The following is a 14,678-nucleotide window of genomic DNA, read 5'->3' on the forward strand; positions in this document are numbered from 1 at the left end:
TCCTGCTAAGCCTTTATTGTGATATTACTGCTTCTATCTTTTATCGTAAACTATAGAGTTGTGGTGTTAGGTGGGACAATTTACTTAAGCACTCATCCTGGCTGACCAAAATGTCACAAGATTTATTAGACAGTATGCTATTGCTTGTCAATGGCAAATGGAATTTTTGATAAATACTGTAGCAAAACTTTAAATTGTCAGATTGTTAATTGTTCAAAACAATAACGTATTATTAGTTTATGGGAGAAATAAGATCCTCATGCCACAAACTACATAAAAAACTAAAGCCAAATTACTTGTAGTGACTTTTGCTTACGTGACAGTTTTAAAATGAAAAGCAAATTCAAGTAACATTAAAATTTGTATTACATAATTTAAAAGATACATAAACTGGAACAACTTCAATGATCTTAGAAATTAAATATTTCTTTTTGTTATTTATTTTTTCCCAGAAAGAGTCCCTAGCATGAATAAAACAATATAGCATTTTTGATAATTAAAAGTAAATTTAAGTTCTTTTGTTTTGTTTTGTTTTTTGAGACAGAGTCTCCCTTGGTCACCCAGGCTGGAGTGTAGTGGTGCGATCTTGGCTCACTGCAACCTCCACCTCCCAGGTTCAAGTGATTCTCCTGCCTCAGCCTCCCGAGTAGCTCGGACTACAGGCACATGCCACCATGCCTGGCTAATTTTTTTGTATTTTTAGTAGAGACAGGGTTTCACTATGTTGGCCAGGCTGGTCTTAAACTCCTGACCTCATGATCCGCCTGCCTTGGCCTCCCAAAGTGCTGGGATTTCAGGCGTGAGCCACCGTGCCCGCCTGAAGTTCTTTTTTAGACAAATACTTTCAACCAAGAAAAGTAACTGTGTTTTAGTTCATTTCAAGGTTGATTCTTTTCTATTAGAGTGTTTACAGATGATTCTGACAAAGGTCACATAACAAAAGCATTATTTTTCTTCCAAGAATGCACCTCTGTAAGAGATAATAACAAAATGAGTATCAACCAAGGGAAAAAAAAGTTTGTTTTCTTGAATATATGTGGGGTCCATATGTTACCAAATTTATAACGAAAGAAAAACATTCACTCTATAACATCTGGTTGCTTGGAGTGGCATAAGGGTTTTTAAAACTATCTAATATTTTAATTTTTTTCCATTGAGGAAATGTGCATCCATTATAGTATTTTCTAAAATATTTTGCTATGTCATAGAATCTGTGGCATTCATGTTTTAGGCCCAGTCATATCTCCATATAAAGAGAGAAATTATGCATAGTTGACTGGACAAAAGCTTGAACAATGGAGTGAATATTTGATGGAGAGCTGGTTTCAGATTTTAACTCTTTCTGTGAATGAGCACTGTGAGCGAATCATTTAACCTTTCTCTTCTTTGTGCTTGTGGACAATGGCTCAATTACATTCTTTTGATTCTAGTAACAAGAAAAGTAACATTCATCTCTGACTTACCTGATATCTTTGCTTGTCCCTATGGTACTCACTATGAGAGAGGGCAGAACACCCTGGCAAATGCAAGAAAGCTTGGAGTGACAACATGGCAGCCCTGTAGGATGTCCACAGTAGTCTTCCACCCTACAGGGGACACATATACCCCTCTCTATTTTGGACAAAATGAATCTTAAGAGATCATCTTTAATGGTTCTAAATAGATGAATATTGCCATTGTTCAGTTTAAAACTACACATGTGGTAAACATTATCTGAATATTAATTCCACAATGTCTTACGATAATTAGAACTACATCAGAGTAAGATCTTACCTCCTGAAACCTAATAGAGTAAATTTTTTAAGAGGGTACTATTTCCAGACAGTCAAACATTTCAGACAGAATAGCACCGGATCTATTTTGAGGACTCCTGTGAACTTCCACAGCATAATATTTTATTTACTTCTGATACTTTTAATAAATATGGAGAATGTCTTAGCTCAGACTGCCATAATAAAATACCATAGACTGCATGGTTTAAATGACAGAAATTAATCTCACAGTTCTAGAGGTTGGAAAATCAAAAATTGAGATCTGGCAAGGTTCAGTTTTTGGTAAGGTCTATTTTCCTGGCTTGTAGTTGGCCACCTTGTTAACATGTCCTCACATGGCCTGTCCTCTGTCCATGTGCTAGAAGATATTTCTCTCTCTCTTCCTCTTCTTAGAAGGCCACCAGTTTTATTGGATTAGGGCCCCACCCTCGTAACCTCATTTAACCTTAATTACCTCCTAAAGACATTATCTCTAAATATGGTCACATTAGGGGTTAGAGCTTCAACATATGAACTTGGGATAGAGGAGGGCACAGTTCAGTCTGTAACAGAAAATAAATATGGAGATTTATTGGCAGTGTCTCAACTGCTGAATTTTTTTTTTTTTTTTTTGAGATAGAAAATTACTTAAATGTGTAACTAAATGTGACTTGATTTTTAAATTTTGGTAATATTTTTAAAGATAAAATACTTTTGTGTCTTTCCCAGCTTTGACAGACTTTTATATTTATAAAATACATTCAGACATTTCATAGATTAGAAAACAACCTTTGTTACATTATTAGCTTTTGGGTTCAGAAAATCACCATAGCATTAGAGTGCCTTTATAAGAACTATGCGAGGTGCGTGAAACATCAACACGATATAAAGCTGGAGAGATTGAGTTCTGTACCTTCACTATAAAAATTATAAAACCAAGGTGTAAAGAAAGCCACAGGCAAATTAGCAACTAAGGCACTTATGCAACCTTGACCAGCCTTCTGACACTCAACTTCACCTTGCTTTCCTCAGTACTCCAACCAGCAATCTTTCTTGCTTCTATCCAGGTTTTTTTAAAGTCCAGAATTAAATTTAAAACTCTGCTGCAGGATGCATGCCAGCGTAACCTGAATCTACAGCTGAGCAGATTTTTATGTCTGTGAAGTGGTGGCACAACTTTGACCTTATATATTGATCCAATAAATCTGAATTTCAAAGTAAATAGAGATTCTTAGGAATTAAAAAGGTCATAAGATGACCTTACCCAGAAGAATTATGTAATAAATATGACATTACTGTTGGCAGGTTTAATGCTCATCAGATGGACTAGAATATTGATAAAATGTTGTATAGGTTATTTTATGAAATACATTGATAGAAGTTAAGTAATCAACAACGATTATCATTTATTCAGTACCTATCAGGAACACAGCATTAAATAGAAAAATGGCACAATGACTCTGCTTCCCAAATTGCAAATAACCTTTCAATGGCACTTAAAGTATTTTAAACTAATATGAAATATATTCATTGTCTCATAAACAAAGGATGTTTATAACAAGAACATAATTAAAATTGAAAATAAAATCACAAATACTGTAAAACTAGTGAATATTTTATTATATCCCAAACCATTGTAGTGAAAACTGCCAATTTACTACTCAGTACAAGTCAGACATAGGGGTGAGGTAGAACCAAAGAGAAGGGAAAGAGGGATGCTAAATAAATGCTTATCCTTTGGGATGCTAAAATCCACCTGATGTTAGCCTATTAATTTGCTTAACCACTACTGGTCTCTTGCCCCAGCCTGAGTGCCTCAGTGAGATAGTAGAGAAAGGTAACTCTCTGCTTTCACAGTGAGTTGTAAAATACTTTTGCTAATAATAGTGTAGGTAAGTGCCTGGTTCAGATGGGATTAGAGCAAGGGCATGGAACATTCCTGCTTTGGGTGGAAAAAAAATCTCAGTGGTGTTACTGAGCCCAAGTGTCATATAAACTGCTGAAAAGCAATAATTAAACTTACACCTTTAACTTTGTTAAATCAATTATCTAAAAAGCTCCACCCCTGTGGAAAAAAATAAACCAGTGTGAGTCTGCTGTTGACAACTACAGTGATTACATGGGACATGTGGTTTGAGATTATTTGGATTAAGAACAAATTGTATGTATGCAGTGTTCAGCTACTCAGGAAATATTGTGATTCTTCTAGACATGTTCACTATTATATGATATCAACATATCTCAGATAAAGCCAAAGGTGTCCCCATAAGGGCATCAAATCATAGTTTATAGGTCTATGTGTGTGTATTTTTAAATTAAGGTGCTTTATTTTAGATCTTTTAAAAATTATTTAATTTTTATTTTATTTTATGATGATGATTATTTTTCAGAGACCGTGTCTCACTCTGTTACCCAGTCTGGAGTACAATGGCACCACTATAGCCCACTACAGCCTCAAACTTCTAGGCTCAAGCAATCCTCCCACTTCAACATCCCAACCAGGTGGGTAGATGTTAAAATAAAAAAGTTCTGAATTATATTCCTAAATGCTACTTATAAGGAAAATATTGTCATATAGGGCAAGTGGAGGATAGAATGGACTATACTGAAAACATGCAGATTTTCATAGTCCACGGGAACAAACCTAAATATAGCAACTATTTAAGAAACCAGAGACCTCATTCAGTCTTGAAGAAAGAAGACTAATGGATAAAACAGCCAGGTGTTAAATTCAGCACCTCCTGTTGAGGTTATGGAGATTGTAAAGAAGAATCTATGCCCCTGTGCTTTTCTTTGATTTGTCTAATAAGTGTGTGTGTATGTGTGCACATGTTTGAGGTCTTCCTTTTTCTTATACCTCAGAGTCAGCACCTGCCTCTTTTCTCTATATTGGTTTGTCTTTTAATGTGGATTATAAGATTCTCTAAGGTATACGCCTGCTGTGATACAAACCTATGATGAGTGCTCAACATATTAGACCAGCCTATCAGTTATTAGCCTCCTCTCTGGAAGCAAGAGTGGCATTTACCAACTGATTTTTACCAGACAGCTGAAGAGTCATCTTCCTAGGAAAATTGATTATTTTTATCTAGAAGAGAATATTTTTCTAAAGAAGAGTTCACTCTGCGTTTGCTCTGCTGAATTGGCACTAAGAATTATTTAAGTCCAAAACATAACTAGTCTCCGGTCACCTCAAGTTCTGTAGATATACCACACAATTACCTAGAGGCATCTCAATTAAGTGAGTATGACTGTCCCAATTAGGCAAGAGTCCTAACTATTAAATATCATTAGACTTAATTTGATGCCCTGGGAAAACTCTTGATGAAACCCATCCCACTAAGGGCAGAGCACTGTCTGCTTAAATCCAAAGCAACATGCTCAGAACACACTTCTACAGTGAGGTTTATCAAGCCTCAGATAATATCATTGAGGATCACATTCTCTAGGTTTATAGAAATATAAAACATGAATGCTGAAAAGAAATCTGAAAATATTATTGCATTTGACCGTCTTATTTTAAGATGAGGAAATAAAAGCCTGTGAAGTTGTGGTTAATTAGTTCAGAGGAATGAGACTAGATTTTAAGCCTCCTGACTTCTCTAGACAAGGGCTCTTTATGTGATACTATCATTCATCCTAAACAATGTCAGCAACTGAGGCACATCTCTAAAGTGATGACCTCTTAACATAGTTATGTTGTTGGCCATGGTACCAAAATCATAAAATTACAATACTTTGAGTTCTAATTAATGTTTTAACCTTAAGGAAGCCAGTCTTACTGCACCTGATTTTTATTATTTGTAAATTAGAGATAATTTTGTCTATCTCATGAGGTTGTGAAGATTAAAGAAAATGTTGCTTGACAAGGTGCTTGTAAAAGGTAAAGATTTCTGTAACTATAATGCTAAACCGGAGGTGAAAATTTGTCTTTAGAAGCTTATCTGTGATTTTTGGTTCCAAATGAGAGATCAAGTGCACGTGTTTATCTCTCTCCTATCACTCTCCTTCACGCCATGAAACCTCACTAAAATAGTAGTAGAGAATAAAGAAGATAAAATCCCGAACAGTAAAATACCATACAATACAATACAATACAATACAATAGTAGTAGAGAATAAAGAAGATAAAATCTGAAACAGTGCAAAAAAAAAAAAAAAAAAGGTAGCAGTAGATATCAACAGATAAGAACTTGTAACAGATTTCTGAAGACAAACAGGAAATGAAGGACTGGTGATGCAGTTGGCCAGTGGACAACACAGTCATGAGTTCACGTGGAGAGATCCATGACTCTGGCTGGAGTTTATCCTCACTTTAAGAACTCTGAAAAAGATTAGGCCTCAGAAATAGAAGACACTATTAAAGGTAAAGAAAAAGCTGTGGAAATAGCAAAAGAAAAATTAGATTCTGAGTATAACCCAGTTGATCTCCAGTAACAAAATGCCTGGCATCAAGGTATCTATCCACTGTCATTACCACTGCCACTGCAACCACAGCAACCAAAGGACGTTTTTCTAAAGAAGCTGAAGTAACTATTTGGGAGAAATTAGGGTAGATGGTGTGGGAGTTGGAAATCCATATCAAAACTCTCTGTATTCTGACATTTAGGGACACCAAAGCATGATAGCTCATTCCTTGTTCGTTCTTCCTGGAGAGAAGATTGTTGGTTATGGAGATTGTAAAGAAGATCCCTGCTTCTATACTACCACCCAGAGTGAAATTTTATGTTGCCTTATTCATTGGTATAATAATAATATTATTCATTAATATAATAATAATATATATTATTAATATAATAGATAACAAAGAAAGAAAGTTTTTGTGGAAATCTTATAGCATGAAAGGGAAATAAATAAAAATATTAACCTCAGAGAAAATAAAATAATCCAGGAAACTGAAGAGGATAAAACAAAAATCTCTAAATAGTATTCTTAGATAGATTTAAGAAGATGATATTATGTCCATCAAAAAACACAAGGATAAGAAAATGGACAGAGAAAAAGAAAGAGCTTCTGGAATTTAAAAATTAGTGCTGAAAGGAAAAGAAAAAACAAAGTAAAATTTATAAAAGAAGTATTTAAGTAGATAAAATCTTTTAGAAAATAGTCAAATGACTATAGATGAAAAAGAAAGAAGATATGTGAAAAGATTAAAAAAAGATAACCAATCCAGCAGATATATTATCCAAATAATGAGTTTCAGAAAGAATAATAAAATCAGATGAGAAGATATATTTTCAAAAAAATTAAAAACATTTCTTGTAGAGAAGGACATAGACATTCATATTGAAGGAACTCAACATCTACACAAAATCAGTGAAAGCCACATATGTAGGAACATCTGCTGGAAATTTCAGAACACTTAAGATTAAAAATAAGTATCTAAAAGATTCCAGAGAAAATATATATAAATTTAAGTATATATTTTATATATATACACACACACACGGTTGACTCTGAAACATGAGGGTTAGGAGCACTGGCCTGCATGCAGTTAAAAATCTGCATATAATTTTTGACTCCCCCAAAACTTAACTGCTCATACCCTACTGTTGACTCTGCAGAAGCCTTACTTATAAACAGTTGATTAACACATATTGTGTATATTATTGTGTACAGTATATTATATATATTATATACTGTATTCTTATAATAAAGTAAGCTATAGAAAAGAAAATATTAAGAATATCATAAGGAAAATATGATTCATGTATTCACTATTCATTAAGTGGAAGTGGATCATCATAGAGATCTTCATCCTTATTATTTTCATGTAGAGTAGGCTGAGGAGGAAGAGGAGGTTTTGGTCTTGTCTGAGGGATGGCAAAGGTAGAAGAAAATCCACATGTAAATGGACTCATGCAATTCAAAATCATGTTGTTCAAGGGTCAATAGCACATACATATATATACATATACATATATCTAGATAGATAGATAGATGATAAATAGATAGATAGATCACTCTGGATATGATAAGCCAACAAAATAATGCCTTGCAAGCTGGAAATGTGATATACAAACCAGCCAAACTAGCAAACATGGTATCAGAATAAACCTCTGAAGAGAATCAACCTTCCAAGCAAACTTTCCTAGGAGGTTTTTTTGTTGTTGTTGTTGTTTGTTTGTTTTTTGAGATGGAGTCTCGCTCTGTCGCCCAGAGCGACAGAGTGTAGTGGCTGGAGTGCAATGGCGAGATCTCGGCTCACTGCAGCCTCCACCTCCCGGGTTCAAGCAATTCTCCTGCCTCAGCCTCCTGAGTAGCTGGGACTACAGGCACGTGCTGCCTTGCCCAGCTAATTTTTGTATTTTTAGTAGAGACAGGGTTTCACTGTGTTGGCCAGGATGGTCTTGATCTCCTGACCTCACAATCCACCTGCCTCGGCCTCCCAAAGTGCTGGGATTAGATCCGTGAGCCACTGTGCCCGGCCTTTTCTAGGAGTTGTTGAGGATATTCTTCAGCAAAAGGAGGGAATAGACAAAGAAAAAGAGGTGGGAATTCAAGCAAATAATGTATCCAAAGCAAGGAAACAGTTGAAGGAAGTCAAAGAAGCATAGCTGCCCAGCAGCCCCACAGAGCAACCAGGACAGAGGGAAGGAGGAAAGAACTCTTATTAGGATCACTCTGACAAGGGCAGAAATGAAACTACAGCGAATAAACGATAAAGGAAGAGTCTGATAACAATTGAAAATATGATAAAAGCAAATGGTTCAAGAACAAAAAAAGCAAAAGTATCAATAGAAAAGCTTACGCAAAAGGAAATTCCAATGAAACATGTATAATTGTGCTAATATAAATAACTATGACTGATTTTCAACCTTTAGAAAAAACCTAGAGTCACAGCACAGAAAACTGAACTATGCTTATAGAATATAAATTTATCTGTGCTTATAGGATATTATGGGCATGTCAATGTAAGAATAAAATTATAAATGATAGAAACTGGAAAGTTTGTAGCCAGGGAAAAAAGCTATAGGAGATGATGGAAATGAGTAATGCCTCAGCTAAGAAAGTGTGGAGTCATAAGATACTTACTGTCTTTGGTTGAATAAGAAATAAAAAATGTAAATATAATCTTTCTTAGAGTTGCAAAGTACTGTTTAGAGGAAGCAGAATTAATGATGTAATTACATTTGGGAGAAGATCAACAGTGGTGGTGGAGAATGTAAATAAACTAAATTCTTTTTAAATTCTACAGATAATCCCTAAACTTAATAAATCAAGTTATAACAGTATAAGCATATTGCTTAGAAATACAAGGTTAACTAGCTAAAGAATACAGGAGTTAAAAGTTGTTCCTTCATGAGAGATTAGAGAAGGAAGTGATGAAGCAAAAAAAAGGCTGTTCCTTTTCATAATGTACTTTAATGGACATTGTTGGTTGACTATCCAGCATCTATTCACCCCTTCTTCCCTCCTAAGAGAACCCTGATTTTGTTTTTATTCATGGAGCTCAATGGAGGCCAGTTCTACCTAAAACGCAAAGGATGATCCTACTTCTTTTGACTAGGATGCTGGTTTGCCCAGTGGAATGCAAAAGGAAGGGTTCTGGGGTATGGAAGGGGATGTTTTTGAGAAAGGTGCCCCTCGCTACTGAGAGAGAACTATAGGGAGATATATATGTTCTACCCTCTTCTTGATGGTGTTGCCATATCCAGATAGGACACCGAGAGCCACTGCAGCCATTTAAGGGTGAGATTCACACTGAGAATAACAAAACAGAGAACTGGAAAGAACTCAGGCTTCCCGACATCTGTGAGCTGCTGAATCAACCAACCCTGCCCTCCCTTTGGCATACTGTAAACTGAGATCATAATTGCCTTTTTTTTTCTCTGTTGATCAAGCCTTTTGTTCCTTATAGCCAAAACCATCCAAACCTATATGTAAAGTCCTCCTGTATGGCTTGATTTTCTAAAGTACATGCAAGTATTATATTCATTAAAAACACTTAAGATAAAAACATCATATTTAATGTTACAAATTTTACTCCAGGCATACAAAGTCCTAGCTCTGCATATCACATCTTTAAAACATTGTGTTTTAAATGATTATCAAGTGGCAACTAAAGTCATTGCAAAAATTTGTAAAAGTAAAATGAACGTCTCTGGTTGTCTCTTGTCTCTGTTATAGGAGTCGATAGCCATTGACATTATGCACCTTTCCAGATAACTAGCATGCATAATTTTTGTGATTATGTATTTTACTAAAAGAATTAGAGCATACTATAGGTACTCATCTACAACTTTCTTTTTCATACATTATGTCATATACACACTTTCTTGTCTATTAACACATAGTCAACTTATTCTTTTTTGTGACTGTGCAGAATTCGGCAGATAGGCCACAATTTATTACAGCTGCATCTTATTAATGGATATTTAGCTTGCCTCCAACTTTTCACTAATACAACAGCAAAAATGCTACCAGAAGCATTCAGACACACGCTTTTTTGTGCAAATATTTTTCTAAAATTAATTCCAAGATGTCAAATTGCTGGTTCAAAGGATAGATGTGTTTTCAGTTTTAATAGATAGAATGGAAAACCTCAACCCCTGAAATGGGTGTTACCATTTTACATGCCCACTAACAATATATGAATAGCTATTTCCCTGTATCTTTACAACCACTGATCTTATCGATCTTTTAAAATTTTACTTGATGAAATGGGCAAACATGCTAGTTCACTGGTGTTTTAATTTGACTTTCTCTAATAATTCCCTCTTCTTTTCATATGTTTATTAGTCGTTTATATATTTTATTTGTATCTCTCCATTATTACGACTTTTCTATTTAGCTATTAGTCCTTTTCTTGTTATTGTGTAGTTACTTGTCTCTTTGGGATATTCCTTTTATGATATATGATGCAAGTATTTTCTCCCAGGCTATTGTTTGTTTTAGGTTTTTAATTTGTAAGTATTTCAATATTACCCTCCAGGGCCTTAAACACTTGGATAAGATTATTTATTTGTGTGACCTTTCTCTTTACATTAAAAATAAATCAAAGAAATACCAAGCTACTGAGCCAATTCATACTGAATTCTCACTCTGTCCAGTAATCACAGAAGACACTAAGGTGAAAAGACAATCCTGATTGCAAATGGCATCTAGTACAAGAAGCAGATAGACCCATAAAGAAACAGTTCTACTCCAGTAAGTTTATAACATAATGTACGTTGGGGATAGGACAGAAAGAACACCTAAAACTACCTATGGATTATCAGGGAAGAACTCACAGAGAAAAAAATAATTTTTATTTCTATGAGTTCTTAACTTTTTAAACACATTGATTTGACTGTTGCAATCTTAGTGTATACCTGTATTGTGTGAGTCAAATATAATTCACAACTCCTTTGTAGACTTTTCTTTTAAAAAAATTTATTCTCAAAAATTTTAATAAATTCTTTAAAATCTATTTTATTGCCATTAAATTATATATTTTTAAGGAGCAATTGAAGGATGAATGTTACGAATATGAGAAAGATAGTTCCTTTGTTTGCTTTTCTTTTTTGTTTGTTTGTTTGTTTTCTGTTTTTTGAGATGGAGTCTTGCTCTGTCGCCCAGGCTGGAGTGCAGTGGCACAATCTCGGCTCACTGCAAGCTCCGCCTCCTGCGTTCACACCATTCTCCTGCCTCAGCCTCCCGAGTAGCTGGGACTGCAGGCACCCACCACCACGTCCAGCTAATTTTTTGTATTTTTAGTAGAGAGGGGGTTTCACCATGTTGGCCAGGATGGTCTGGATCTCTTGACCTCATGATCCGCCCACCTCGGCCTCCCAAAGTGTTGGGATTACAAGCATGAGCCACCGCGCTCAACCTTTTCTGTTTTCTTAAAGCATTCATTCTAATATTTCTACTCTGATTTTTCAATAATCTGAAATTTTTTCATATTTACAGAAATATGAAACACCTAGCAACTTTCTAGAAACAATTATATTCAATTTTCAAGACTAATTTATACATTCATGTGATTATGAAAAATAACACTTCTCCCCAATTGCCTACACAGTCTCTTCATCCAAACACACTGACTTTTAAAGAAGGAGAGCATATTAGAATGTTTCTTTTAAATCTTTAAAAACTTCCTTTGATTGGTTTTTCCTTTTTTTTGACTTTGACATTTGCCTAGTCTTGCATCAGCTATCCTACAGACAACTTAAAATAAAATGGTGAACACACTGCTTATAGTGTCTCAATACCTCTTTCACTGTTTAAGTTATTCAGTAAAATTGGTAGGCTAGCTTACTATCAACAAGAAACCATGGGGTCTTGAAATACTTGTAACATACCAGTCCTCAGCCCAGTTCTGTTACTATGACCTTGATAGCATCTGTCATTCTTCTCCACCCATTCCTTACTCAGGTCAGTCTTTTATCAATATTTATCTGCAAAACACAACTTTAGTCTCCAAGCATCTATTACTACATCCCAATAAAGACAGAACATAACCTTTGAATGCCCTGAATTTTCTAATTAAAAAAATGTCTAAGTAAATTGGCTCTACCTGTAGTTCTAAGCAATCAGAGATTTGTTTATAAATAGCTCTGGGGGATTTCACCATATGACTCCTATTAATGGAACTTGTTGAGCTAATCTCTCCATGTGACATTACAAATACTAGCTTCCTGTCCAACTTTGTTTGGAACTTTTCTGTATTTCTTTTACTGTTAGAATAAGAATTGTAAATCTGGAAAGGATTTTCAAGATCAATCAATTCAGCCTTCTAATATTACAGATGAAAAAATAGGTTTCTAGGGATTGTTACTGACCATTAAATAGCTACATCTGAATAATTTTATCCATTGACTTTACAAACTGACATGTAGGGAAGATGTTTATAGGCATAATCTACATAAAAGATATGAAGTAGCAAGCAAAACTGGAGCATGACCCAGGTTACTGAATTCAGTGCTTCAAAGATTTTCTGTTACCCTATAAGCATTATTATTAATGGTTGGGTCAGTATTTAGAAGTTGCCCAGTTAAAAGATTATATTATAGAGTATATGTTAAGGCTCATCAGAGAAGTCAACTAAAGGTTCATTATTATTCATAGGGTTAACATGGTAGAATCATCTCTCTAGAGTGTTTTTTTTGCCATCCCTACCAAAATGTAAAGTCTTAAAATTTCAGTAACATCATAAAAATTAGATGTTACAAGTTTTAGCTGAGTGGGTTCCTACTGCAGAGGTTATAATAAACTCCTCTTGGATTTTTAGTGAAGTTAAAACAATTCCAAATAGCTTTTGAATAGATGATGGCCAAGTCACAAGATATGCAAACAGCCTTGCTTGTATCTGGCATGCCAGTGATTCTCCTGCTGTCGTAATATTTCAGTACTTCTTAGTCATTTGCAGAAATTAAAATTCTTTATAGGTTCAGTCAGTTTAATTAGAAAAAAATGAGATTCCTGTGTTTCTTTTAGTTTTTTTTTTTTTTTTTTTTTTTTTTCATTTTCATTTCTGGTATGGAAGAAATCAGCTTTAAAAAAAACTTTTAGTAATTTTTTTTTATAAATGATATTTTAACACATTACTAGGATTACACAGGCATGTGGTGTACTTTGCAAGCCGTTGTTGCCCTTTCAAATGTCTCGTCAGTGGAGAAGCAGCATTTGGCATTCATTCATGTATGATTCAGGATCTTTTGAGTTTGTATTTGTGATAGCCATAGTGACCTCGGTTTTAGCAAAGGCCATACTATTTCAATAGGTATCTTTCTTTTATCTTTATCTCTTTAGCTTCTACTCCAATTAAGGTAGACTGTTCTGAAAACCAACAGTTTATACAGTCTGTTTCTTCTCAGGAAGGGGCAAATATGTGACTAAGTAAAAGAAATTCATCAGTATTGGTATTACATGTTCAAACCTGAAATTTTCTCAGAAAAGAAGTTCTTTCTTAATGTATATATTTCTATCTGGAAAATTGTTTTTTCATCAAAAGTGTTTTTAAGAAATGAATGATCATGTGTTTAGATTCACAAACACTACAATTGTATATGTGGGAGTTTCTTGTTTTTTCTGTTACTTTAATGGATTTTAATTTCTCTCATTGCCTACACAACAGATGACTTTCATTTCACCATATATTGGGTTTTATCATGGTGGAATGATGATTTAATGATTTAATGATTGCAGCGTAACTATTCATGTTATTTTTACTTTGTACTTCCTCAGGAATGTCTCATTAAATGACATCAAAGCCTGATTCTGCAATTAGAAAAGCGTTTATATTAACTGGATTTTGAAAAGAGAAAAGAACAATAAAACTACCCCCAAATTCTTCAAACAACAAAAGAGAAAACACAGCAATTCCCCCTCCCCAAATTTTGGCATTTGTTCACCTCTTTTAACCCTTGCTTTTTTGGAAAATAAAAACATATTGGAGAAATTGCTATGAACAAAAGGTCTTAATTGCAAAAAAAATTCTTTTAGGAGTGTTTAAAATAAAATGACAGAGTAGATTTATGGACCCTGGACAATGTATCCTTTTCTCATATTTTCCAGTTTTGTAATGCCTAAGTACTCGTCTAGAATCTGAATTTAGTAATGCCAATGTTGGACTCTTTCGTATACATTCTATGGGGATATTAGTAAACTCATGACAAGCAACTAACCAACCAGGCAAACAAAAACATATTTAGAAACCCAAGCTGTAAGGCACAGCTCATGCACAGACACAAAAAAATTTCATCCCAAGGTATGTGTTAGCTTTGAGGGAAGAATCAGCACTCTAAAGCAGCTGAACCCCCTGCACAGTTAGGAATGAGCGGGGCTTCTGGCAGTGCCTTTTAAAAAGGCACAGAGATTTGTGTATGAGACATATTTCCGGTGCATCAATGACAGGTGGCTCTTCCCCATCTAAGCAGGATGGATGCAGGAAGTTAGGTACAATAGCTTACAATTTTCAAATACTGTAATTTTTTTATAAAGA

The sequence above is a fragment of the Piliocolobus tephrosceles genome, chromosome 11 (assembly GCF_002776525.5).
Source record: "Piliocolobus tephrosceles isolate RC106 chromosome 11, ASM277652v3, whole genome shotgun sequence".
In the NCBI taxonomy this organism is placed as follows: Eukaryota; Metazoa; Chordata; class Mammalia; order Primates; family Cercopithecidae; genus Piliocolobus; species Piliocolobus tephrosceles.